Source organism: Paroedura picta, chromosome 8 (genome assembly GCF_049243985.1).
Source record: "Paroedura picta isolate Pp20150507F chromosome 8, Ppicta_v3.0, whole genome shotgun sequence".
NCBI classification, from domain to species: domain Eukaryota; kingdom Metazoa; phylum Chordata; class Lepidosauria; order Squamata; family Gekkonidae; genus Paroedura; species Paroedura picta.
The window spans coordinates 13,546,460-13,573,092 of NC_135376.1; the positions used below are offsets into that span (position 1 = coordinate 13,546,460).

At 45.7% G+C, this 26,633-nt stretch overlaps 1 protein-coding gene across 3 annotated transcripts in view; it reads left to right on the forward strand.

The window, feature by feature from the left end:
* The window catches only part of PLD1 (phospholipase D1), a 144,529-nt gene that overhangs the window by 8,048 nt on the left and 109,848 nt on the right, over nt 1-26,633 (forward strand). For 2 of the 3 annotated variants that reach the window (XM_077348403.1, XM_077348402.1), the window contains exon 1: nt 14,225-14,397. The exons of the other annotated variant lie outside the window; for it this stretch is intronic. The gene's annotated coding sequence lies outside the window, so the exon portion shown is untranslated. Of the gene's footprint in view, nt 1-14,224; nt 14,398-26,633 lie in introns of those variants that run through there. 3 annotated transcript variants of the gene reach the window in all.

The following is a 26,633-nucleotide window of genomic DNA, read 5'->3' on the forward strand; positions in this document are numbered from 1 at the left end:
TGCTCTTCCTGCACTAACCTGGCCTCAACCATAGACCTGGCGGAAGAGCTCCGTTAATTATTAAAATTAATTAACTCCCACTAATTCGAGAAAACCTTCCAAGGTTTTCAAGAAATCCTGGTTGAAAAAGCCTGCTCTAACCACTGCACGGCAGAGTCAGACCGATTGTTGGAATGAGCACTGGGTGGCATTTTCAACATTATTAGCAGCTCTGGCTCCTTTTCCAGGGATCCCTCCCTTCTTTCCCTTCTCCTTTGCAGAGGCAACAGACGGGAGTCTGGCCCCACCTCTGCATTGTGTGGCTCAGTTGTGCGATACCGTTTGCCAACATGGGTGGAACCGCTTCCTTAGCCTTGCCTGCCTTCAGAGGCAAGCTCTGATAACCAGCTGATGCAAGAGAGGGAGAATTTATGCCTTCAGCAGAGGCAGGTGGTTATAAAACCTTTTCTAGGATGAATCAGCTGTAAGTTGGGATACTGTATGGAATACTTTCCCATGGGGAGGGAGAACTCCTAGAATCACAGAATCACAGAGTTGGAGGAGGCCATACAGGCCATCTGGTCCAACCCCCTGCTCAATGCAGGCTCAGCCTAAAGTAGCGGTCCCCAACCTTCTTGTGGTCGGGGACCGCCTCCAAGGGTGGGGGAGAGCCGGCGGCCCGGCCGCCGCAGCTGCACATAAACGCGCATGCACAGTTGCCACGCACGTGCGTTTTCGCCACCAGGTGGTGCTAATGCGCATGCGCAGAGTTGCTGTGCATGTGCGTTTTCGCCAGCAGGGGCGCAAACACGCATGCACGGCGGCCCCGCGCATGCGCGTTTGCGTCGCTGGCATGCCGGCGACCATGCCTGCCTCTTTCCCCCCCTCTCGTGCGGGGGGGAAGCAGGCGCAGCCGCTGGCGGCCCGGTACTATACCGGGCCGTGGACTGGGGGTTGAAGACCCCCAGCCTAAAGCATCCAGGATAAGGATCTGTCCAGCCGCTGCTTGAAGACTGCCAGTGAGGGGGAGCTTGCCATCCCCTTATGCAGCCAATCCCACTGCTGAACTACTTTGACTGTGAAAGTTTTTTTTCTGAAATCTAGCCGGTACCATTCTACATGTAGTTTAAAGCCATTACTGCAGGTCCTATCCTCTGCCTGCCCTCCTCCAAGTGACAACCTTTCAGATACTTAAAGACAGCAACCTTGTCCCCTCTCAGCCTCCTCTTCTCTAGGATGAACATTCCCAAGTCCCTCAGTCTTTCCTCATAGGGCTTGGTCCCCGCCCCTGGATCATCCAAATCACTCTCCTCTGAATCTCCTACTAGAGAATTTCCTCAACCATACCTATAAGTCGAGAGAAGGTACCTGGGGTGAGGGTGGGGATGTTAATTGCCTGGAAGGTTTAGCTAGAGTTCAGATTCATAATTAACTGGGCGATTGTGAATGATGTATCTAAACTCTAGCTAAACCTTCCAGGCAATTAACCCTGCACAAATACATAGATGTACGCTTGAGAAAACCGTGTTTCGTGATTTCTGAAGAAGTGTCCTTGGACGCGAAAGCTTATATACTTGGAATAAAACTTTGTATGTCTTAAAGGTGCATGGGGATCCAAATTTCCTTCTGCTTCAGACCAGAAGGGCTACCTGCCTGAATCTATCTATTAGGATTGCAGTGAAAGACATGTATAGCCAGAAGGAAATACATCCTCTAGGTGGCAGTTAAGCCCAGAGATAGATAAATGTGTTTTCTTCTGTTCTCTCCACCTGAAACCTCTCCCTGAATGCTGGCTTGCAGTTTTGCTGTACTTTGCTTTGTGCTCTGTGTGCCTCTCATTATGCTGCAGAGAAATGCGGGATTTAGCATTGCTACAGGGTTTAGTAATGTCTGGCTTTAAAGGGGATTTGGATGCATTCATGAAGGAGGCTATTCACGGTCACCACCAGAGGGAACCTCCTTGTTCAAAAATGGCAGCTCTCTGACTTCCAAGCGTGGACAGCTTCTCCTTGTAAGTCTTCTGGGAACGTCTGGTTGACCGTGCTGCAGACAGGATTCAGGTGGCTTCAGAAGCATGTCAAGAAGGGTCTGTGGCTTTGTGGTACAGCATGCGTCATGCCTGTCGAAAGTCCCAAATTCAATCTGTAGATCAGCAGTCCCCCAGTATGGCATTTTGGAGCCCCCGTGGAAAAGGAGTCTGGGTGCCACTACAGATGTTCACTTTCGTGGCCTCTGAAAGTAGAAACTCACTTTCTGATAAAGGTCATACCTGGTAGGCAGGACCACACAGAAGAGCACCTTGCAGTGGGGTGATGTCCCCTCTGTTTTTTTTAATCTAGAAATTACATTGCCAAATCATAGAATCAGAGAATTGGAAAGGGTCATACAGGTGATCTGGTCCAACCCCCTTCTCAATGCAGGATCAGCCTAAAGCATCCAGGATAAGGATCTGTCCAGCCACTGCTAAAAGACTGCCAGTGAGGCGAATCTCACCAATTCCTTAGTAAGCCAATTCCACTGCTGACTACTCTGAGTGTGAAAAATGTTTTCCTGATACCTAGCTGGTACCATTCTACACGTGGTTTAAACGCATTACTTCAGGTTCTGTCCTCTTCTGCAAACAGGAACCACTCCCTGCCTGCCTCCAGCCTTTCAAATACTTCAACGGAGTAACAATGTTCCCTCTCAACCTCCTCTTCTCCAGACTGAACATACCCAAGTCCCCCAATCTTTCCCCATGGGGGCTGGTTCCCAGATCCCGTACCATCCTCGTCGCTCTCCCCTGAAAACTTTCAATTTTGTCCACATCATGCAATGCTTCTCACTCTCCATGTCTCTCCCCCCCCAAAAAAAGATCTTGCTATTACCTTATCCCAAAATGAAATTGAAGATTGGTAATTTGATACCGAGCTGGCCAAATGATGTGAACCTGGGTTCCCAGTTGCCATGCTAATGCTTTAATTACAATAATAACACATTTTTGCATGCTTTTTTGTTTCTTTGATTGAGCATTCATTTTTCCTTCCAGTATCATTATGCCATATCCCCTTCCTGATTGTTTAAATACAGTTTCCAAATGCACTTGTAGCATTTTGCTATAGAACATGAAGAAAAACATAACCACTAGATGGCATCAGAAGATTTTTTTTGTCAGCAAGAAGTTAAGTCAGGATTGAGCCAGGTGGGTAGCCCTGTTGGTCTGAAGCAGCAGGAAAAAATCTGAACCCAGTGGCACCTTTAAGACCAGCATGGTTCTATTCAAAGTATAAGCTGTAATGTGCAGGCACAATTCAAGATGCTCAGTGGTTGGTTTCAGACAAGAGATTTCACTTTAAACCAAATAACTGATAGTGCAGTTCTAACTAGAGCTAAAGTCTTCAGTGGACTTAGAAGGATGTAACTCTGCTTAGATCAGTGATGTAAATTCTCTCCTCTTTCCCCCCCTTCTAGCCCTGCAGAGCTAGAAGCTTTTAAGGATAAGTCTAATACAAAAAAAGGGGGGGAAATCCAGCTTACATTTCTTGAATTTGAATGGAGTGTTCACAGGGGAGTACGGATAACAGGAAATGGAGCAAGAAGTTTTGCGTATCAATTTGTAGTCTAAACAGCTGATTTCCCTCAAATATTGGTCTTTATATGGAGATTTGGGTTTCCTACTCTAGTCTTTTATAATATTCAAAATACTGAAAAGGGGAGAATACTTAAAAGAATAAAGTGTTTCCTGTTGTCACCTAAAGGCAAGTTGTGAGCCAGGAATTGAAGTGATCGCCAAGATGTTAATACAACTTTGATGGCATTGGTGCATTTTTCTGTGCCGTACAAAGGTGCCGTGCCTGTGGAAGGTCCCAAATCTTTGTATCATTCTGGCTTCATCCAGACTAGACTTGTTTTCCTCTGCATACTTATTTGGAGTAGTGGTTAGGAGTGGCGGCCCCTGATCTGGATAACTGGGTTTGTTTCCCCACTCCTCTTCCACATGGGTCAGCCACAGTTCTCTCAGAGTTCTCTCAGCCCTGCCTACCTCAAAGGGTGTCTGTTGTGGGGAAGAGGAAGGGTAGACAATCATAAGCCAGTTTGTGACTGTTTTGTGTAGTGAAAAGCAGGATGCAAAAAAAAACAAACAACAACAAAAACCAGCTCTTCTTTTCCTCTCTCTACTTGGAAATGAGGCGCCCTCAAAATGAAAGGTCTAAATGAGTGTGTTTAGAAAAACTTTCGAACAACTCATATTTAGCCACATTCCACAGGATAAGAGTTTTATTACAAAATCCTGAGCATGTTTACTTGCATATGGTTGTTTTCTGTTGTTGTTGTTATGTGCGAAGTCGTGTCCGACCCATCGCAACCCCATGGACAATGATCCTCCAGGCCTTCCTGTCCTCTACCATTCCCTGGAGTCCTTTTAAGTTTGCACCTACTGCTTCAGTGACTCCATCCATCCACCTCATTCTCTGTCGTCCCCTTCTTCTTTTGCCCTCGATCACTCCCAGCATTAGGCTCTTCTCCAGGGAGTCCTTCCTTCTCATGAGGTGGCCAAAGTATTTGAGTTTCATCTTCAGGATTTGGCCTTCTAAAGAGCAGTCAGGGCTGATCTCCTCTAGGACTGACCGGTTTGTTCGCCTTGCAGTCCAAGGGACTCGCAAGAGTCTTCTCCAGCACCAGAGTTCAAAAGCCTCAATTCTTTGACGCTCGGCCTTCCTTATGGTCCAACTTTCGCAGCCATACATTGCAACTGGGAATACCATAAGGTAAAGGTAAAGGTATCCCCTGTGCAAGCACCGAGTCATGTCTGACCCTTGGGGTGACGCCCTCTAGCATTTTCTTGGCAGACTCAATACGGGGTGGTTTGCCAGTGCCTTCCCCAGTCATTACCGTTTACCCCCCAGCAAGCTGGGTACTCATTTCACCGACCTCGGAAGGATGGAAGGCTGAGTCAACCTTGAGCCGGCTGCTGGGATTGAACTCCCAGCCTCATGGGCAAAGCTTTCAGACGGCTGCCTTACCACTCTGCGCCACAAGAGGCTCTTGAGCCTCTTGGGAATACCATATGGGAATACCATAGCCTTGACTAAACGCACTTTTGTTGGCAGGGTGATGTCTCTGCTTTTTAGAAGAAGAAGAAGAAGAAGAGTTGGTTCTTATATGCCGCTTTTCTCTACCCGAAGGAGGCTCAAAGCGGCTTACAGTCGCCTTCCCATTCCTCTCCCCACAACAGACACCCTGTGGGGTGGGTGAGGCTGAGAGAGCCCTGATATCACTGCTCGGTCAGAACAGTTTTATCAGTGCCGTGGCGAGCCCAAGGTCACCCAGCTGGTTGCATGTGGGGGAGCGCAGAATCGAACCCGGCATGCCAGATTAGAAGTCTGCACTCCTAACCACTACACCAAACTGGCTCTTTTAGGATGCTGTCTAGATTTGCCATAGCTTTCTTCCCCAGGAGCAAGCGTCTTTTAATTTCTTGGCTGCAGTCCCCATCTGCAGTGATCTTGGAGCCCAGGAAAATAAAATCTGTCACTACCTCCATTTCTTCCCCATCTATTTGCCAGAAATTGAGAGGGCCGGCTGCCATGATCTTTGTTTTCTTGATGTTGAGTTTCAAGCCAACTTTTGCACTCTCCTCCTTCACCCGCATCAACAGGCTCTTTAGTTCCTCTTCACTTTCTGCCATTAGAGTGGTATCATCTGCATATCTGAGGTTGTTGATATTTCTCCCTGCAATCTTGATCCCAATTTGTGACTCCTCTAATCCCGCCTTTCTCATGATGTGCTCCGCATACAAGTTAAATAGGCAAGGCGACAGTATACAGCCTTGCCGAACTCCTTTCTCAATTTTGAACCAATCCGTGATTCCATGTTCAGTTCTCACTGTTGCTTCTTGACCTGCATATAAATTTCTCAAGAGACAAATAAGATGCTCTGGTATTCCCATCTCTTTAAGAACTTGCCACAATTTGTTGTGCTCCACACAATCAAAGGCTTTAGCATAGTCAATGAAGCAGAAGTAGATGTTCTTCTGGAACTCCCTAGCTTTTTCCATGATCCAGCGTATGTTGGCAATTTGATCTCTAGTTCCTCTACCTTTTCGAAATCCTGCCTGTACTTCTGGAAGTTCTCGGTCCACATATTGCTGGAGCCTAGCTTGTAGGATTTTGAGCATAACTTTGCTAGCATGAGAAATGAGTGCAATGGTGCGGTAGTTTGAACATTCTTTGGCATTGCCCTTCTTTGGGATTGGAATGTAAACTGACCTTTTCCAATCCTGTGGCCATTGCTGAGTTTTCCAAATTTGCTGGCATATTGAGTGTAGCACTTTTACTGCATCGTCCTTTAAGATTTTGAATAGTTCAACTGGAATGCTGTCACCACCACTAGCTTTATTGTTGCTCAGACTTCCTAAGGCCCATTTGACTTCACATTCCAGGATGTCTGGCTCCAGGTCAGTAACTACCCCACTGTGGTCATCAGGGATGTTAAGCTCGCTCTTGTATAGTTCTTCTGTATAATTTTGCCACCTTTGCTTAATCTCTTCTGCTTCTGTGAGGTCCCTACCATTTTGGTCCCTTATCATACCCATCTTTGCATGAAACGTTCTCTTCATATCTCCAATTTTCTTGAAAAGATCTCTGGTCCTCCCCATTCTATTGTTTTCTTCTATTTGTTTGCACTGTTCATTTAAGAAGGCATTCTTATCTCTTCTAGCTTTTCTCTGGAATTCTGCATTCAATTGGGTGTATCTTTCTCTTTCTCCCTTGCCTTTCACTTCCCTTCTCTCCTTAGCTATTTGTAAAGCTTCCTCAGACAGCCATTTTGATTTCTTGCATTTCTTTTTCTTTGGGATGGTTTTAGTTGCTACCTCTTGTACAATGTTGCGAACCTCCGTCCATAGTTCTTCAGGCACTCTGTCTATCAGATCTAATTCCTTAAATCTATTTGTCACCTCTACTGTATATTCGTCGGGGATATGATTTAGTTCGTACCTGAGTGGCCTAGTGCTTTTCCCTACTTTCTTCAATTTAAGCCTAAATTTTGCAACAAGAAGCTCATGATCTGAACCACAATCAGCTCCTGGTCTTGTTTTTATTGCCTGTATAGAACTTTTCCATCTTTGGCTGCAGAGTACATAGTCAATCTGATTTCTGTGTTGACCGTCTGGTGATGTCCATGTGTAGAGTCGTCTCTTGGGTTGTTGGAAAAGAGTGTTTGCTATGACCATTGTATTCTCTTGACAAAATTCTACCAGCCTGTGCCCTGCTTCATTTTGTACTCCAAGGCCAAACTTGCCTGTTATCCCAGTTATCTTTTGGCTTCCTACTTTAGCATTCCAATCCCCCATGATGATAAGCACATCATTTTTTGGCGTTGCTTCTATAAGGTGTTGTAGGGCTTCATAGAACTGATGAACTTCATCCTCTTCAGCAGCAGTGGTTGGGGCATAGACCTGGATCACTGTGATGTTGAATGGTTTGCCTTGGATTCGAACTGAGATCATTCTGTCATTTTGGGGATTGTATCCCAAGACTGCTTTTCCTACTCTCTTATTGATTATGAAGGCTACTCCATTTCTTCTGCGAGATTCTTGTCCACAGTAGTATACCTGATGGTCATCTGAATTAAATTCACCCATTCCTGTCCATTTTAGTTCACTGATTCCTAAAATGTCGATGTTCAGTCTTCTCATTTCTTGTTTAACCACGTCCAGCTTGCCTTGATTCATGGATCTGACGTTCCAGGTTCCTATGGAATAAAAATCTTTACAGCATCGGACTGTCTTTTCGCCACCAGTTACTTCCACAACTGAGCGTCCTTTCGGCTTTGGCCCAGCCGCTTCATTCATTCTGGCGCTACTCGTACTAGCCGTCTGCTCATCCCCAGTAGCATATTGAACACCTTCCGACCTGAGGGGCTCATCTTCCGGCGTCATATCGTTATGCCTATTGGAACTGTCCATAGAGTTTTCATGGCAAAGATACTGGAGTGGTTTGCCATTGCCTTCTCCAGTGGATCACCTTTTGTCAGAGCTCTCAGCTATGACCTGTCCGTCTTGGGTGGCCCTGCACGGCATAGCTCATAGCTTCACTGAGCTACGCAAGCCCCCTTGCCACAACAAGGCAGCGATCCTTGAAGGGGGGGTTGTTTTCTACTCCTACGTAGATATGGACCAGAGTGAGGTGGCAGAGGTTTAGGATAAAAATGAACCACTCACTAGCATCCCCCCCCCCCAATTCTGTCCTAGGTTGTCAGCTGACTTTGTTCCAGTGGGATCAAAAGTAGGGATGGAGCAATGTAGCTTCTGGTAGTGCTAGGAAGTAATGCCACAATGCTCTATGTATCCCTCCATTTCTGTGATGAAAACCATAAAGATTTGGGGGATTCCTCAGGTGTTGTTTTGTGGCATCGCTTTACTCCCATTGGAGTGAACAGTGGCGGCCAAGGGAGGAGAATACAAAGCCAACTTCTTCCTTTTCTTCTCAGATGCAGGATGAAAAGTGAGATCTTCCTGGTTGGGAACGAACTAGCATTTTTGTGACACTTGTATCTGGCGCAGCAGACTGTGGCTTATTCTTTTGCCTGCAAACCCCGGATTGTTCAGCATCCTGGCTTGTAGAAGTGAGAACAAACCAGTTTGTCACAGCCTTGGTTAGGACGTGGACAAGCCTGACAACTTCTGCGCAGATTTGTAGGCCTGCTTCTCTTACCGTTCTGTTCTTCGCCACAAGTTATGAACTGGACGCCTCCTAGTTTTAATTCAAACCCAGCCCTAAATTTGAGGCCCTGATTCCAGCAAGGAGTTTTCAAGCCACCTTCCTCAGTGGTCTCCCATCCAAGTACTGGCCCTGCTTAGTTCTGAGGTCTGATGAGATCGGGCTGTGCCATCCTGCCTTCCCTCTCTGCTTATCAAATTACAATTCTCAAAATTCTTTGGGGGAATTAATTACGATCCAATTCTTATAAAAATGTGTTTTTTTATATCTGCCGAAGAATTAGAAGGAGGAGGAGGAGGAGATTTGGTTTGTCAGCCCCTTCTGACAGGGGCTCATGGGAATGGTAGTCCATGGACATCTGGAGAGCGACAGGTTGGCCACCTCTGCTGTGTGGTGTAGGCCTCACTGAAGCTCCTCTCCATCCCAGACTCTGCCTCCCTCAGCCTAACCTTGAAATGTTTGGGAATTTCCCAACCCAGGGTTGGAAACCTCAATTCTGAAGGTTGTATTCACTCGGAACTGTGCAGCATTCAATATTCAGTTGGGTTAAATGGAGACATTTTGAGGAGCATCGAAACAAAACTGTTATTTCCCCTCTCTTTTGGCATAAGTGAAATGTGCTAAGGCTTCAGAGGGTGTTCTCTTGCTTTCGCTGTGGGTGTCCTTGCAATTTTGCTTGTAGAAGACCAGCTGTGCCATCCTCAGCAGAGCTATGCATGTCTAAGGCAATGGAAGTCATTGGACTTAGAACAGCGGAACTCCGCTTAGGATCAAACTGAGAAGCATTTATACTTTTAAATTCCTTAAATATAGCAATTAACACAATTTTATATGCTAACGAAGTTAGAAATGATTCATTTTATGTTGTATAAGCCACAAAAATAGGTTTAGGTTTGATAGGAAAGTAAGTATTGCATATCTTTCAGTTTTTCCAAAATCTACTTTTTTCTTGGGGGGGCCTGGGCTAGGCTTTTCCTTGGCTTCAGAATTTCCAGATAGTTTTACATCTCTATATTGATTCATTGATCGATTTTGTAGAACTGTCCCTCTTGGCAGTCTCCAGCCATTTAAAAACAGTATACAGTAAAACAATAAACTAAATTGCTTAAATATTCTCATGAAACAGCAGTCGACAGCCTTGAAGAACTGCCAAGATGTCTACCAGTTATACAAAATTCTTTCATCAATACTTTCATCAGTGGCGACTCGTTTTGCCTGAGCCTCCAGGTGGGGCGTGGAGTTCTCCCAGAATTACAGATGATCTTGACGACGGGTATCAATTCTCCTGGAGAAAATGATACTTTGGCTCTTTGATATACATACACTTCTTTTAATGCTTGTACACATAAAACAATAATTAAATGTTGGATGACACTTAATCTAGCTCCCCACCCAAGGATTTTGTTGAGCCAACTCAAGTACTAATATTTCTTGGAATTATACCTGTCAGCCTGGTTAAATATTTGCTAGGAGTGTAACTACCTTTGTCATGTTAAAGAGGGACTTTCTCTGGAATGCAGGTGATCATATGAACGTTCTAGACCAGGGGGAGTCAAACTGCGGCCTTCCAGATGTCCATGGACTACAATTCCCATGAGCCCCTGCCAGCAAATGCTGGCAGGGGCTCATGGGAATTGTAGTCCACGGGCATTTGGAGGGCCGCAGTTTGACTACCCCTGGTCTAGACTCTATTCAGTTGTCTCAGGATGGGACTTGGATGTCGGGTGCCATCAGCTAAGGGAGATAATTGGCACTAACCAAAAGAGCTACACATTTATCTACGGGTACTGCCTAATCCTATGTGTGTTTTCTTAGAAATAAGTGTTGTGCTGGTCAATGAGGGTTGCCGATTCCTGGTTGGGAAATTCATGGAGATTTGGGATTTAACCTGGGGAGAATGGAATATAATGCCATCACTCCCATCCTTCAAAGCAGCTGTTTTCTCCAGAGGGACTGATCTCTGTGTTCTGGAGATCTGTTGTCATTTTAGGAGGTCTTCAGACTCCACATGGAAATTGACATATCTATGGTCAGTAGGGCTTGCTCCCAGATAAATGTCCACAAAACTGGATTCCTAAAGGCATGGGTGCTCTGGATATTTGCCTTCCTTTGTTGCTGAGCCTGCACTTTCTTATTGTTGAGAAAATTGCTTAAGAAGAAGAAGAAGAAGAAGAAGAAGAGTTGGTTCTTATATGCCACTTTTCTCTACCTGGAGGAGTCTCAAAGCGGCTTACAATCCCCTTCCCTTCCTCTCCCCACAACAGACACCCTGTGAGGTGGGTGAGGCTGAGAGAGCCCTGATATCACTGCTCAGTCAAAACAGCTCTATCAGTTATGTGGCGAGACCAAGGTCACCCAGCTGGCTGCATGTGGGGGAGCGGGGAATCAAACCCAGATCACCAGATTAGAAGTCTGCACTGCTAACCACTATACCATACTGGCTCTCACTTTAAATTTTCAGTGTGTTTAGTGACTGGCAAAAAGGAAGACTTGCTGTTATCAGACCCAGGTTTCCCACAGGTTTAAGGTAGCTTGCTCCATGATTCAGAAGAGGGGGGAAAGAGGATGGATTAATTTTACGATGGAGAAGCTAGAGGCATAATGGTTGTCTATTTATTCACCTACCGAATTCTTCCTTTTTAGTAATAAGAATGATCTTGCTTCTCTTCAATCTGCATAATAAAATCAGAGTCCAGAGCAAAAATTAATATTTCCTGTCATGTAAGGAGTTCATAGTCTGAGGAAGAGTGCTTGCACTCGGAAGCTGACGCCTTGAATAAACCTTTGTTGGTCTTAAAGGTGCTACTGGACTCTGATTTTATTGTGCTACTTCAGACCAACACGGCTACCCATTTGATTCAATCTGCATGATTGAGTTGATGGTGACAGTGCTGGAAAAACTTAAAGCTTCCAGTGTTGATGAGTAGATTAGTTAAGTGCATGCAATTTTATCAGTAGTATTAAAGTCAGAGGTTTAGATCTGACAAAGCGTTTCCATAGAGAGTTTCTGCTCTCAAGGCATGACTTTCCTTGGTTGTCATGGGATTTCCGGGCTGTATGGCCATCTCTGGGAGTTTTGCCTGTAACTGTGGTGGCATCTTCAGAGGTAGGACACAGCAAGATGGGCATCTCTCCATACCAAAGTGTGAAACATGTGGACAGTTGCTGGCCACACAGACCAGAAAACCCACAACAACCGGTTGACTCTGGTTGTGAAAGCCTTTGACAATTCATGACTCTCCTTCTTCCTCTCACTGTAGCTCAAAAAGTCCCTTGAGATGCTGCTCCTAGGAGAACAGCCTCCTCAGACAGAATTACACCAGGAAAGAAAAGGTGAAGTAGTTGTGCCCTGTGGGCAGAAATCATTTCCTCCGTGGAAATGCTTTGTCGGATGCAAGCCAGCATGGTGCAGTAGCTATTGTATCTGACATGCACTGAAGAAGAAGATGTGGTTCTTATATGCCACTTTTCTCTACCCGAAGGAGTCTCAAAGCGCCTTACAATCGCCTTCCTTTCCCTCTCCCCACAACAGACACCCTTTGAGGGAGGTGAGGCAGAAAGAGACCTGCTATTCCTGCTCAGTTAGAGCAGTTTTCTCAGTGCTTTGGCGGTCACCAGCTGGTTGCATGTGGGGGAGTGCAGAATCAAACCTGGCTCGCCAGATTAGAAGTCCGCACTCCTAACCACCACACCAAACTGGGGAGATCCCATTTCAAACTCCTATTCAGCCATGCAACTCCCTGGGTGCCCTTGGACCCGTAAGAGTCTCTTCACCTAAACTGCATCTGAACAGTCTTCTGAGGATAGAATGGGGGTAGAAATACCACCCAGAGGATGGGTGATATTGCCATGTGAAAGGCAAAATTTAGAGACCACTGTAGAGTTTCAAATGAAGCATTATGGTCTGCAACATGTAATGAAAGATGGTGGATGACATGTATTTTTGTACTGCTTCAGAAACTCTGAAAACATGCGTACTTCCATCACTTCCTGGGAATCACCCTTCTTTGTTTTGCTGCATATGTGCCTTACCTTGTTTCCAGGCTAATTTTCTGGGTTAGTATGGCAAATCTCAGCTTCCTGCATCTCCAAGGCTGTTGGAGGTGATGCATAAAATGGAAGCTGCACGTATTGTGTTGTATTGAAGGAAGGTTGCCACTCTCCAGGTGGAGCCTAGAGAGCTTCCAGAGTTACAGCTGATCTCCAGAGGACGGAGAACAACTCCACTGGGGAACATGGCAGTTTTGAAGGAGGGGCGCCATGGTGTTATACCTTGCTGAGGTCCTTCCCTTATCCTACCCAGGCTCCAACACCAAATCTCCAGGGTTTTTCTCAACCCGGAACTGGCAACCCTACATTGAAGGCACCCTGGCCTCGATGACCAGGCCAGCCTGATCCCATCAGATCTCGGAAGCTAAGCAGAGTCAGTCCTGGTTAATTATTATTATTATTATTATTATTATTATTATTATTATTATTATTATTATTATTATTATTATTATTATTATTATTTGGATGGGAGACCACTAAGGAATATCAACCAGGATCTCTATGCAGAGGAAGGCAGTGTCAAGCCCCCTCTGAATGTCTTTTGCCTTGAAAACCATATCCCTATAAGTTGGCTGCATCTTGAAGGCAGAATATATAGGGGTGTTGATGAGATTCCATTTATAGTGTAGCCTGATATGCCTCTCAGACATATAATACCTTGTTTTGCAGTTTTCTCCAGCAGTTGGTGTGGTCGAATCCTATAAAACTGTCGTGGTTCCCTGATTTTTGAGAAGGTACCTTACTAAGGTTGGCGCATTGATTGAGGCTATAGCCCTATAGATGTCTCTCCCTTGAAGAGCTGTGTTTTGGTACCCTGCTCTTTACTACCCAAAGGAGACTCAAAGTGGCTTACAATTCCCTATCCTTCCTCTCCCTGCAACTGGCACCCGGTGAGGGAGGTGGGGGTGAGAGAGCTCTGAGAGAACCGTGACTGGCCCAAGTCCAGCCAGCTGGCTGCATGTGGCGAAGGAGTGGGGAATAAAACCCAGTTCTTCAGAAGCTGCTGCTCTTAACCACTACAGCAAGCTGGCTCACTTAAACTCTCTTCCAAATATCCTTGCAATCCTACGTGCGTTGAGACTAAACTTGCTGCACAAGATCAGAGCCCCATCCGGCACTGACCCACAATGGAATAATAGTTCTCTCTTCCCCCATAAGCCTGCTAAGGAACCGAGTGTCTATATCTGCATAATTAAACCTTTGCTGTCCAATTGTGCCCTGAATTTCAGGGATAAACTAGGCTACGGATGCAATTAAAAATTAAACCAGGTAACGTTTACCTGCCCTGCATCTGTCTTTTCTCGGTCCCTGTGAATACAGAGAGTCTCACTCCTGGTTTCCGTGGCTCTTCCCCCCCCTTCTGCTTTCCCTTTCAAGCGTTCACCCAGAGGGAGTGGTTTTCCCTTCTATTAGCTCTGCTTCATAGGCTGGAAAGCTCTTGGGGGCTGGATTCTCTCCCTTAAACTGCCTGTCTGGAGGCAGCCCATAGACTCCAGCCACACAGCGCTTGGTGAGACACCGCCAGCCTCCCCGGACGATAAAGGACCCCTCTGTTAGCTTTCCTCACTGGAGCTTTAGTGTGGCTATTGAATTTCACACCGACAAGAGTGGATTGGTAAAATAAAGTGAAAGGAGGATGGGGCAGCTTCTTCCCCGGGGGCACAAGGTCAGTAAACTTCAGACTTCATTCCCTTTCCGTCGCAGCAGCGTCATTTTGTATCTCACAACTTGTTGTCCAGCTAACATGGAGCGGCAGGCAAGAGGAAAAGCTGTCAAAATTGCTGCTCGCTCTCCGCAAATGCATGTGCGTGCGCAACTGAGCCCTGAGTTCCTGGTTTTAGAAAAACACTTTCAAAATATATTCTTTGGTGACCTAGTTATTGATTGACTGGAAGCGGAAACCGACTGCTTAAAGAGCACCTGCTTTTTCTTCTTTCTTTTTTTTGGCTGGTCCTTAGAGTGACTTTTCCTGGCAGGTGCCTCTGCTGACTGTTTTGTTTATATGCAAATGTGCTCAGAGTTTGAAAAGAAAGGGGGAAAGGGAGTCCTTAGCAAGAGAAGTGGCGTTTGTAAAGGTTACATAATGGACTTCGAAGCCATCTGATCGCCTGATGTGTGTAGATCCGCAACTTCTGTATGTTTTCTTACAGGAAGGAAAAGGCGATTGTAAGCCACGCTGAGGCTCCTTTGGGGAGTGAAAAGAGGGGTGTAAAACCCAACTCTTCTTCTCATGAGTGACTCCAGGGATAGCTCTTAGGGACCAGGCCTGTAGCTGCTTCAGCTGTTCCATCTTTTGGGTCCTATAAAGCAGTGGTCCCCAACCTGCGGGCCGCGGCCCGGTGCCGGGCCGTAAAGGCCATGGCACCGGGCCGCGGCTCCCTCGCCCCGCCCCGCCCCCGCAGTAAAAAACTTCCCAGGCCGCAAGCTTGCGGCCCGGGAAGCTTCTTACTGCGGGAGGCGGGGAGAGGGAATCAGGGCCGGGCCGCGCCTGTGCGGGCCACGCCCGCTCGGCCCGATCCGCGGGCGCGGCCGGCGGGCGCGGCTCGGGTGCGGCCCGATCCGCGGGCGCGGCGTGGGTGCGGCCCGCGGGCGCGGCCCGATCCGCGGGCGCGGCGCGGGCGCGGCCCGATCCGCGGGCGTGGCCCGCACGGGCGCGGTCCGCGGGGGCGCGGCACGATGCCCTGCCGGCCCCCAGCCTCGGAAAGGTTGGGGACCACTGCTATAAAGTAGCGATCCCCAACCTGTGGGCTGCGGACCACATGTGGTCCTTCGACTAATTGGAGGTGGGCCGCGAAGGACGCCTTCTCTTCCCCCCGGGCCCTTTACTTCATCCCCCCCGGCCCTTTACAACACTCTTCAGGTGTCATTGTCTCCCATCACTCCCAGATGGGACTATCTCGTTGCAGAGAAACAAGCTCAGGGTTCCCATTGATTTGTCATTGTCTTGAGTTAAAATTTCCATGAAAATAAAATGTTCCTTATGTTCATTGTTGTGGCGTGTCTGTATCTTATTTTGAAGGGATGTTTAAACATTACCATAGCGATCAGAGAGCGTTAGGGCAATGGTTGAGAGTAGAGGAGTAAACTACCCCCCCCACACCGGGCCTCAGTAAAAGGCGTTGAGTGGTCCCCGGTGAGTGGTCCCTGGCGTTGAGTGGTCCCCGGTGATAAAAAGGTTGGGGACCACTGCTATAAAGATCTCTTTTCAGGCAAGGAGGCCCTATGCACAGGATAGGTAATATGCCATTGCAATACAACTGCTACCCATTCCTGATGGGTGTTATTAATGGGCATATGAGTTCATTCGCGCATTGTTCCGGATCATTGTTAACAAGATGTTGGGAGCCCAAATCTCACTGTTGAGAACTTCTGGCCCCTTCCACCCTAGAAGGGGTGCAAATACATAGTGCAGAATGAATAACAGGCAGGCAGAGGTAAGTGTAAAAGGGTACCCTACTAGGTTCCCTAAGCAGAGAATTTTCATTATAGAGGGACTGGGTTCTGGCACGGTGGTAGAGTATCTGCTTTGTAGGCACAAGGTCTCAAGTTCTGTCCACAGCCTCACCAGTTAAAAGGCTGCAGTGGTAGGTCACACCACCCAAGACCTTGGAGAGTTTCAGCCGATCAGAGTAGACTGGACTGACTTTGCTAGACAAGTGGTCTGATTCACTACAAGTCACATTTATAGAATCATAGAGTTAGAAGGGACCCTATAGGCCATCTAGTCCAACCCTCTGCTCAAGGCAGGATCAGCCTAAAGCATCCCATGTTTTTGTCCGTGTGGAACTTGTTGTAGAGCTTGTTGAAGAGGTGATGGTGCATGGCTGTTTCTATGGGGGTCATTGGAATCCAAGAGCAAGATTATGGTCTGGGGGGAGGGAAGTAGCCAGGCTTCCCTTGCCTGTTTCCTCTTCTTCAGTCAATAGTGTAAGGGAGTTGGTATCTAACCAGTTAGGTTCTTGGCTTAACCCTTGCGTGGGGTCTGATGACAACAGTACAGGTGGATGCTAAAAATGATTTAAATGGATCAGTGCATCTCTTGGCGACTTGTTCGGCATAAGGGACTTGGATTTGTGGGTGCAATTCTTGAATAAGCCCTGAGGCTGATTCTTGTATGAAAATGTTGCTTACATGTAGAAGAGTTACATGAAGGCGAGGGGCTATGGATAGATAGTAGAACATTTGCTTGGTATGTAGAAGATCTCACAATAAGTCCTTGCTAGTTCCCATTAAAATACTTATCAGGAAAATTCTTCCTCTCCGTTCTAGAGTCAGAGTACCTTTATTGGCATAAAATCCATTCTAGCGATTGCTGCCTGTCGGAGAAGACAACATTTTGCTAGAGGGACTATTGGTCCAATTTGGTATAAGCTTGAAGGGTCTTTGCTGGGGTCATCATGAGTCAGATGCCCATTGAGGCCACTTAGATGCATAATATTCTTCCAGCCTCTTTCCTTTGTGGAGGCATTGAGTCAATTGATCCAACAAGGAATTGGCTCAGAAAACCCACTTTTAGAAATACTGCACTGACATTACTCAGAAAATGCAATTGCTTGAGTGTCCCCTCGTCCCTTCTAATTCCCCCGAACTCCTCTGTTTTATTGCATCTCCCATTTATTAAATTACTTTCCTGCTCTACTTTTAAGGGAATGAAACGCTTGGTTTAACTTTCTTTTTTATTGGGGAAACTAGTCACGGATAGAACGTCTCTTGATGCAAAGCAACCACTCAGCTCTACCAATAAAAAGTCTTTCTTTGTCCTGTTTGGGGTTTTATTTTGGGGGGTGGGAGATGCTGAGGTTTAAATGGTCGACCTTCTGCTTTAGAAGTAGTCGCTGCTGTGCTGTGACCCTCAGTCGGTCAGCCGGTCAACAGGAACTCTGCATCCCCCGTAGGAAATGATTGACGTCCCAAATGGGACATCTGACTAGGACAGCATCCTTACAGCAATGACCAGGGCTGAGTTGGGGGCTGTGCTCTTAGGCCGAATTTCTCTGGCTGGCCTGCAAGGTACCTTAAAGCAAGTTGAATGTACCTTTGCAGACCTTTAAATCCCCTTGGCATAGGTGTAGTCTTGCAATGGTCACAGGGAGAAGAAGAAGTTTTCACTATCCAAACAGTCAGGCCAGGCCTATGAAATAACAACAACAAGAACAAAAACATGAATTTGAATTTATTGCCCGCCACTGTCGGCAAAGCCAGCTCGTGGCAGGTTACAAGGTAAAGTAAGTAAAATACAAATCCCCTAAACAACCCCTAATGGCATCAATCTCCCCTTCTGTTTCTACCCTCCAGTTTTAAACACTACCTTTTCGGAGAGATCCTTTTTAAATTCCTTTGGAAATTTTGAGGTTACACTTTAAGCAAATATTTCCCTTCTTTTCAGGTGGGTAGCCGTGTCTGAAGTAGCAGAACAACGTTTGAGTCCAGTGGCACCTTTGAGACCAACAGAGGTTTGTTTATTCAAGGTGTACACTTTCATGGGAATACACACTTTCTCAGACTTCAATTGTCCGAAGAAGTGTGCATGTACACAAAAGCTCACACTTGGAATAAAACTTTGTTGAACTTAAATGTGCCACTGGACTCATTTGTTCCCTTCCTTTGTTCCTTTAGAGCAAGGGTAGTCAACCTGTGGTCCTCCAGATGTCCATGGACTGCAATTCCCATAAGCCCCTGCCAGCAAATGCTGGCAGGAGCTCATGGGAATTGTAGTCCATGGACATCTGGAGGACCACAGGTTGACTACCCCTGCTTTAGAGCAGGCTTTCTCAACTTTTTTTTTTTTACCACTGAGAGCCCCCTGAAATGTTCTTCAGGCTTCAAGAAACCCCCAAAGTGGCACAATGATGCAAAATATGGTTGGGAAGCATAACTGTGGACACACCCACTCAAAGCCCTTCCCATTCCTAACCCCTCCAAGCCCATCATTGTCCATGGGGGAGGGGCAGGTTGACATGGCCTTGTATGGTCATATCGCCTAATAAATGGTTAACATCCTTTTACAAAAATATAAAAAATTAACTAACTTTCACCCATTTGGAAAACCCTTCCAGGGCCGTCAAGAAACCCCAGAGTTTCATGCAACTCTGCTTGAGAAAGCCCAGTTTAGAGGCAAACTTAATTTGAAACTTTTGAAATTTCACTGCCTTATGTATTTTGCACAAATACCAGCTGACAAAGTTTTCCTCTATAGATATTACGATCGCTCTTATTTTTGTATTGCTCTAATTAACATTTCCCAGTCCGACTTCCTGTTCACAAAGATGTCTGGTTTTAGGGACTCGTCAGTGTGGTGGCCGTCCCATTATCTGTTTTGTTTTTTAAATCGTCGGCTTGTGGATTGCAAACACACGCAAAGTTCCTGTGGCTGGCTGTGTTCTGCTAATACTATCGTCTTGCAATTTTTTCCTCTTACTTCCGCTCAGTCTATCCTGGATTCTTTCTCACCAACAACTCACAATGACTTTTCTCCATGGACCTTTTGTGTTTTTTCTGTGCTGACCGGAGGTTTGCAGAGGTGGCCAAACTTTCCCACGCTGGGTTTGGCTTGTGCTGAATCATACACCAAAAGATGACTTTTCACATTTATGTCATCTATTTTTTTATTTTCATTTTAATTTATGTCATCTTTTAAATTACTTCAACAAGGCTTGCAGTTTTGATGATTATATTTTGTGTGGTGTTGTGGTTAGAATTTCAGTTTGGGATTTGGGATATTTGGGTTTGAATCCCTACATGTGCCATGGCAGCCTGCCGGGTGGACCTTGGGCCAGTCACAGACTCTCCGCTTCACTTGCCTCACAGGGTTGTTGTGAGGGTAAAATGGTAGAGAGGAGAACTGCGTAAATTGCTTCTGGTCCATGCAGAGAACGGCGGGGATTAAGTGAAGTAATTCTTGTCCTCCACATAGAATACTAGATGTCAAGGAATTAAATTCTCTTCCTGGAATGCCTGTTTGATGTGACTGGACCCACACTTAACTGGATACTGTGCTATAGCAGATTTTTGGGTGCCAGCTTGGTGTAGTGGTTAAGATCAGCGGCCTCAGATCTGGAGAGCTGGGTATATGTCCCCACTCCTCCTCTATATGAAGTCTGCTGTGTGACCCTGAGCCTTGAAGCTGCCTTCTACAGATTCACACCATTGGTATATCAAAGCTAGTACTGTCTATCCTGACTTCTCTCTAGAGACTTGATCGAAATCCTTGACACTGTCTGCTACCCGACCCTCTTAACTGGAGAATCCTGGGGGTGAACCTGGGACCTTCTGCTTGCCCAGAAGATGCTCTACAACTGAGCTACAGTTCCTCTCCTTCCTTGCCACCTGTGTGTCTCCAGATCTCTGGGATGTATTATCACAGCAGATTGCTTAGTTGGGACTCTTCAGAGCCAGGACATCATGGGGCTGTGAATGTATCTTTCCTTCTTGTCTTATTGGTTGGCTTTGTGTTTCTTCTCCTGTAAGGAGTGGGCAAATATTGTAGGAAGAGAAAGATGTGCCTGTATCTACCCTCCCCACAGCTTTGTGGTTGCGGCGTGTGTAGATGGGGATATGGGAAGCGTGAATCCTGCCCACATTGGCTGAAATTATGTAAGCGTGGAATTGAATGCTTTTGTCCGCTGTCTCTTGTCGTTAGATATTATCCACAGGCCTGATCTTCACCTCAGAATGTTGTGGGTGTTTACTCTCAATTAAAAAATCAGATGAAACAACAGAAGTGAAAAATTATATAATCAAATCCCAGCCACTGCTCCTCAGTTGTCAGACAGCTCTCCCACTCTGTGTGTATTTCGGAGGTAGTCTAATCACCAAGAAGCCATCTGTCTAAACAGACGGAAGAGAAAGGAGAGGGGATTGTTCCTTCGGTTCCTCAGTAGGCAAGCGTGTTGACCGGTACCTTTATGAGAACAGAGGACTTTTAAGGCGCTGTGGTCAGTTTTGTTTCATGCTATTGTTTGCCCAGCACTGTAATTTGCCCTCTATTTACAAAGGCATCGTTATAATCAAAGGGCCTCCACCCTTTTGTACATGTACAAACATGTACTGTTGGTGACCCTTTGAAACCAGGTCTTGGAAGTGCTTGATTTAACTGTACGGAACTTCTCCTTGCCCGCTAAATGTTCAGTCCATGCCGGAAAATGTAGCTTTAAAGATGAACTGCAGCCTAGTAGGTGGATGAGTGCCAGCCCCTTCTAAGCAAGATTCCCGTCATCCTTCTTTGCCTTGAACCCTACTTCTTCCCTCTGTCAGCCAACGTCACCTGTTTGCCACTATATCTGTACTCTAACCCCTTCTGCTGATTCCCTTTTGTAGGCAGCAGCAGCTAGAGCTGCCAAGCCCCCAGACAGGTCATAGACTTCCTGGTTCCTGCTGCTGCTGCAAATGCTGCTGGAGGAAGAATTTTAAAGAGCCTCACTGGCTTCATGAGAATGATGATGTCACTTCCAGGGAAAACACAGAAGTGATGGCAGCAGCTCTAGGAGACTGGTAACTGTTGGTTTACCAGAGGGTTAGTGATTCCTAGAGCTACCACCATAGTTTCTGTATTTCCCCGTAAAGTGCCATCATCATGCTCATGATGCTATTCCCTCCCATTCATACAATGTCCCCTCCCTCAGCCTTCCTGCTGTGGGCCAGGCTTGGCCAAGCACCCATAGCAGCCTCCCAAGCCTGTGGTTTTGTTAGAGAGCCACAAATAACATGCTTCCCAGTTTCTTGAAATTCCACAGGGTATATCTCTGCTTCTCCAACTCCAAAGCTGTTACTTCTTTGGGTTCCAGACAGCAGTTATGCTGGTCTCCATTCTTCTTTACATTCTTTCAAAACTCTTCGATTCCAGATTGGCTAAACACAACTGTTTTTCCTGAATGGGAGGTGCGTTCGTAGTTAGGCATGCAGATAGGCTTGAGGTAAGAGTGGGAGGTAGTATCAGGTTGTCTGAAGTCACAGAGGTGTGGACGTCTTCCGTAAACATGACCATGTTTTCCTTGTTGTCTAGGCAGATTTTCTTAGTGAAAATGGGAGCTTTCTCCACGGGAAAAGTCACAAGCTCCTAAACACCAGCCTATTTCCTCCCCTCCCCACCAAATCCTCTCTTACATCATGCCAGCAAAGTTACTGAGAAGGGGAAAGACAGTAATGTGGGACATAATGTTGTTGTTAGGTGCGAGGTCGTGTCCGACCCATCGCGACCCCATGGACAATGATCCTCCAGGCCTTCCTGTCCTCTACCATTCCCCGGAGTCCATTTAAGTTTGCACCTACTGCTTCAGTGACTCCATCCATCCACCTCATTCTCTGCCGTCCCCTTCTTCTTTTGCCCTCCATTGCTCGCAGCATTAGGCTCTTCTCCAGGGAGTCCTTCCTTCTCATGAGGTGGCCAAAGTATTTGAGTTTCATCCTCAGGATCTGGCCTTCTAAGGAGCAGTCAGGGCTGATCTCCTCTAGGATAACGATCCCCAACCTGTGGGCTGCGGACCACATGTGGTCCTTCGACTAATTGGAGGTGGGCCCGGAAGGACGCCTTCACCCCCCCTGACCCTTTGCTTCATCCCCCCCCCAGCCCTTTACAACACACTTCATTGTTGTGGCGTGTCTGTATCTTATTTTGAAGGGATGTTTAAACATTAAGATAGAGATCAGAGAGCGTTAGGGCAGTGGTTGAGAGTAGAGGAGTAAACTGCCCCCCCCACCGGGCCTCAGTAAAAGGCGTTGAGTGGTTCCCCGGTGATAAAAAGGTTGGGGACCACTGCTCTAGGACATGATATTTAACCATAAAATAGCCTAACATAGCAAGGGAAAGATAAAAAGGATTGGTAAAAGATTCCCCTACAGTTTTGTTTCGTTTTTTAATGGAGGATAACTGGTAACTGTTGCTGATGCCTGCTGATACTTGTCTGGCTGGTGGTCATCGACACTGTGCAATGACATTGCTTCCTGTGTAACCCGGAAGCGCTGGCATCCCACCAGGGTCTAGCAGGCTAAAACTCTAGCAAAACTACAGAGAGTTTGGGAATAAATAATAGAACCTCGCACTGGAGAGACGCTTGCACTTCCGGGTCGTGCTAGAAGTAATGTCATCACATGATGACAAAGATCACCCTCCCCCTCTCAGTAAGTATCCACCGCCTCTGGTATGCTAGTTGCCATTGTTGATTGAGAGGATGTATAGCAAAAAGGTTGGTTTCCTTTGCATTAATAGCCCCTGGTCCAGGCCTTCCAGTGTCTGCATCTTTGGGGAAACAGACTTACGGAGATACAGAAGGAGCCTACAAGTGTGCCTGTATAAATCATAAGAACCAGGATGCTTATTTAAACCAAAGTGAGGACCTAAGGAGGGAGTATAGTGATATACTCAGACTTCTATAAGAATACAATTCCAAGTTAGCCATATTTATACCTTCACAGAAATCCATCTTTAAAAAAAAATGAAATCTGAACAGCCATTGGTAGCCATTAAATAATTTACAAAGGCGTCAACAAGGATCAGACAGTTTTTTATATCTGGGAGGGAAATCTCAATTTGTATTATATACTTTATATTTGCTGTTGGAGAAACATCAATAATGCAACTCAGGTTTGTTTGTTTTAATACTGAAAAGGCTTTTTGACCAAGTGAGATGGTCAATTGAGGAATGCCATGTAAGAGTTTTTATTTGAAATACTTCATAGCTTAATATGCCAATAATAATAGAGTTCTACAAATGTGGAATTCCCCCCCCCCCCCCCAAGTTTGCAGGAAAATCTGTTTAGTGTCAGTGTAGCTCTCTGTGGATTTAGATATCTGGAGATGGGAGGGGCACCTGTCACTATTAGATATTTAGACTGAGTGGCATTTAGGTGGCTCAAGTGATGAGATTGTTAAATGGATGTTCTTAGATAGGAAAAGGTTATAAAATAGAATTAGACACTGTGCACTCAACTACAAGTTAGCTGGAGGCCTACAGTGAAACCTTTCTTTGCCTGTTTAGGATTACAGAACAGTCCAGTATGGAACTCAGTAAAACTGAATTCATTCTGCATAAGATCACCCTAACTGGTGATACTTTATTGTTGAAACATATGGTTAGCAATATAATGATGGCATATGTTTGTATTTCTGAATTACTTAAATTAAAAAGTGTATGGTTAGAATCCTAGAATAATAGAGCTGGACGGGACCTCCTGGGTCATCTAGTCCAACCCCCTGCACTATGCAGGACACTCCCATCCCAATCGCTCATCTACTGTAACCTGCCACCCCCTTGAGCCTTCACATGGTTGTCAGCTCCACCCCTGCATTTGCTACGCCCATTGAAAGGTTGACTATAATTGTATAATTGTATAATTGTATAATTTACATACGGCAGAGGACAGATTGGAAATTAGAATAAAAATATTTAATAATATCAGTCTCTGCTAATGTTGTGACCTGCCACTCAGAATCCTCAATTAATACATTCTTGTAAGTAAGCTTATACATAAGTAAGACCCAGTATTTTCAGCTATGCTTACTCCAGGATAAGTGTGCAGGGGATTACAGTATTGGTTTGGTATCTTGATATAAAATGAACTTCAGTAAATCAGAATAGACTGCTCTAAATATGCACAGAAGCATAAAGAATTGGATGGTGAAAGAACATTCTGTCCCCTGGAATACTGCCCTGGCTCAATATGTTGGGATCTGCCTGCAAGAAGACATTTCCACCTGAGCAGAATACAATTATTATAATAAATAACAGTTGAACATGGATAAAGCATAAGAGTTTTAGTCTAACAGCTTTGATGGCTAGGAAAAACAGCAGCAATTAAAATGAATTTGTCACCGTGGCTAATCTGTTTTCATGCCTGACTGTTCCCTTAAACTTAATTCAACTATTTGGAATATATTGTGGGGGGGGGGGGAGGAATTAATGGCCAAATTTATTTGACAGTGTAAACACTCAAGACTCACAGAAGTTTCTTTATGTAAGGACAAACGCATTCAGGAGTTGAGCAGAGCATATACCGTTATGCAATATAGCTAGTAGCAATCATTGACTAGTTTACTTCAAAAAATTCTTCGTGTTGAATGCATAGTCCTTGCCTATTAGAAACAGAAACTCATAATGTACTTTGTGAGGTGAATATCTATCCGTTTGATTTACCGCCCTTTAACATTAATATTTCATAAGAAGCATCTCTCATCTACTAAACTATTAGGGCGACTCTCATTTTGGCATGATTATAAATTCATCTGTTTAGACTCTGATTTGACATCTTAGCAGCCAGCCTTTCAGGACGTGGTTAATAAAAAAGATGGCCATAAAACTACCTATGGTCAGGTAGGAATTATTATATAGCCCTGGCCTCCGCTTGGTGGGATGAGTTCTCAAGGGCAATCAGGGTGCTAAGAAGAAGAAGAAGAAGAGTTGGTTCTTATATGCCGCTTTTCCCTACCCGAAGGAGGCTCAAAGCGGCTTACATTCGCCTTCCCATTCCTCTCCCCACAACAGACACCCTGTGGCGTGGGTGAGGCTGAGAGAGCCCTGATATCACTGCTCAGTCAGAACAGTTTTATCAGTGTCGTGGCGAGCCCAAGGTCAACCAGCTGGTTGCATGTGGGGGAGTGCAGAATCGAACCCGGCATGCCAGATTAGAAGTCCACACTCCTAACCACTACACCAAACTGGCTCATTGAATTCCGTAGGGCCCACAAAATGGAGCTCTTCCACCAAGCTTGACTGGATTCTGAATAGTTATCTAACAATTCAGTTAGATATGGTATCAAGGCATGAAAATACTCGTGGTTAAATATTTATTGGCGTGTTCTCTGTCAAGGAATTATAATGCCCTTGCAAGAGTTTATAAGGTGGACTTTTGCATCCTGTCTTCAAACTGGTTTGAAGTAGATGAATCAGAAAGAGGAGTGCCTTCTTAAAGTTGGTGAACTGGAACCAGATTGAAATTTTTAATGGTTTGGCTCCATACAATTTAACAGGCCTCCATGTGTGAATCAGACTTTAGTTCCCCTTTAGTACCCAGGAAAAGAGGCTGAAGAATGGTGACTTTCACATGGTCACTGGGGAAACTTGATCCGGGAAATGTTCAGCCTCAAGGAAACATTGATGTTTCCAGCTTCCCGGCAAGACAGGTTATTTGCCTGTGGTCAGTGCTAGAGCATCTGCTTGGCATGCAGAAGGTATGATCCTTGGCATCTTCCGCAAAAAGCATAAGGTTAGGTGATGTGAAAAACCTCTGCAGGGCTGCTGACAGTCTAAGTCAGGGGTAGTCAAACTGCGGCCCTCCAGATGTCCATGGACTACAATTCCCATGAGCCCCTGCCAGCATTTGACTACCCCTGCTCTAAGTAGACAATACTGTCCTTGAAGGACCAATGATCTGGTGCAGCTTCATAGGTGTTTTGGTGTGTTCAATCATGACTAATCAGCAGTGAGAAGGCAGTGAAGATTCCTCTCTCCTAATTTCCATTGGAAAACATCATTGGACTTTTGATGTTGTCATATGGACAACATGATACCTAACCCTACCTTCTGTTAGGACAACTGGGGGAGAAAGTGGCATGGTACAGTCCAATCTTGTCAGATCTTGGAAGCTAAGCAAGGCCAGTCATGGTTAGTATGTGGATGGGAGGCTTTCCAAAAAGCCTGCAGAGGAAGAAAATGGGCAACCACCTCTACATCTCATGTGCCTTGAAAGCTCCTCACTGGAGCTGCCATAATTCAGCTGTAACTTGACAGCATTTTACGCATGCACAGGACAGGCGGAAGCAAAAAGCATTCTTCTGCTGAAAACTGAGAACACACATTTGGTCCTGGAGACTGGATTCTGCTCTTGAATTTAGACCTACGGATTCTTGGCTTTCATATGTAGCTACTCCAACCTGAGTAGAGCCCTGTAGGCCAAAGAGGTCTGCTCTGA